This window comes from Austrofundulus limnaeus, unplaced genomic scaffold, assembly GCF_001266775.1.
Source record: "Austrofundulus limnaeus strain Quisiro unplaced genomic scaffold, Austrofundulus_limnaeus-1.0 Scaffold634, whole genome shotgun sequence".
Lineage (NCBI taxonomy): Eukaryota > Metazoa > Chordata > Actinopteri > Cyprinodontiformes > Rivulidae > Austrofundulus > Austrofundulus limnaeus.
The window spans coordinates 99781-101937 of record NW_013953036.1 but is presented as its reverse complement, the minus strand read 5'-3'; positions in this window follow the sequence as shown (position 1 = coordinate 101937).

Genomic DNA, 2157 nt, shown 5'->3' with positions numbered 1-2157 from the left:
GTTGTTAATTTTTTGTAAAACCATGACAGATAATTTGTGAAACAGATCTGGTTCAGCTGCTGTTTGCATATTAGTTTCTATGGAGGCTGTGAGCTGTTGTCCTGTGTGGTAGAAATAATACATAAAGTATTATTTCTACCACATCCTGTTTGGTCAGTTTCTGCTCCTCCATGCTGTCACAGACGCTAACAGTGGACGGTATGGGTGGGGCTCAATCTAGGGATCTATATATTTAAGTCTATGTCCACACCAGAGTTCGCATGAGTGTATTCACACCTGCACAAAAGGTCCGGACCAACGCTGGAAACGAACTCTGGTTTGTTTAAAGCGGAGCAAATTATCAGGTCTGAATATGACCTAAAAAGTATGTGCGGGGGTCATAATAAGGGATGTTAAAAATTTCTATAAATATAGGCTGATTGTTGCTAATTATGCCAAAGAAACACAAGAAAGAAAATAATGGTGAGTATAAACAGTTTGATCCAGCAAAAAAGAAATCCAGGAGAGATGAGGTTTTCTATTCTCTCAGTCCACAAATTATTACTGGTGAGGGCAACGATGTGTTTCATCTTGAGTGGGACAATCTGAACAAAATAACTACAAACATCCATGTCTCCAATGTGGGTAACTGGACTAGTAGGATCATGATACAGGAGGTGAAAACTGGATTTGATGTTCCCAACTCTCTGGAAAATCAAATAAATTTTCCTCTCTATGAACGGAAAAAGACACACTCTTTGAAGGTAGATACACCTGAAACCCTAAACCCCTTCCGTATCTATAACTGAATTGGACCCAAGTTGAGGGTAGCTGTGGTATAGTGGTAGAGCAGCCAACTTGGGACCAGAAAGACACAGGTTTGACTCCCCACCTTGCCCACATGTGGTGGAGTCCTTGAGCAAGAGACCCAATCCCCAACTGTTCCCCAGCACTCACATAGCTGCCTGCTGCTCCACTTGGGTGTTTCTCATGTTTGATGGGTCAAATGTAGAACACAAATTTCATCCTTGCATGTGATCATGCATTGATGACAAATAAATCACCTTTACCTGAAGGAGCAGTTTTTATTCTACAAACAACGTCTACTCAAACTGCATCCAAGAGTCATGTCTGGTTACTTGTCCGAGTGGTGGGGAATAGTGGATTAAAGCAACTTGTTGCAGGGTTTGCTGGCTTTGTATCAGCTACTGGTGACAGCCCCCCTGAAGATCTACCATTGAATACTTCACCCCAAACAACCAGCATTTCACCAAGTACTCAGTCATCATACAGGAAGTGCAAACTGGATTCCATGCAGACCTCCACTAGAGCATGATGTTTTGGGGCTGTTGCTGGGTGACGCAAACTTTCAACTCCCTTCAAAAGTTTTCTATGGGGTTGAGATCTGGAGACTGGCTAGGTCACACCAGAACTTTGAAATGTTTCTTACAAAGCCACTCCTTCATTGCCCTGGTGGTGTGCTTGGGATAGTTGTCGTGAAAGATCCAGCCACATTTAATCTTCAATGCTCTTGCTGATGGAAGGAGGTTTGCACTCTAAATCTCATGATATATGGCCCTATTCATTCTTTCATGTACACCAGGGGTCCCCAAACTTTTTCCTGTAAGGGCCACATAACTTTTCACTTCTCTGGTGGGGGGCCGGAGTCAGTTTGTAACAAAAAAAGTGTGACTATTGCAGGAGTGCCTAAATGTAAAAATTTATTGTTTTCCAGAAAGCACAATCAAATAATCCTCTCTGGGTTCTTCACAGTATGTATTCTGCTGAGCTAACAGTCCACTTTTTAGCTTTGAGAGTTTGTTTGCTTGCATTTGGCCTTGCAAGCTATCATACTTTGTGACAGGATTTATAGTGTCACCGCAGATTGTATTCTTTGAATAACGTCACTGCCTTTTGACAGATGAACAAAAAAATAATCGTTTGTCCACTGCAGCTTAAATGCCCTGCATTCTGAATCAATTTTTCTCTTACCTAATCTTTTTGCCATTATTCCATTCTCTCTTTGAGAGGGGCGGGTTTAGGATTTTTTTCTGGGGGTTGCCAGATAGGGACACAGACCGCAGAAGGGTGGAACAGAATGTCACGTTATACGCTCTTGGCCGGGCCGTCGTTGCTGGGGAGCGGTGGCCTCTCTGGGCGGCGGACCGGCTATGGGGC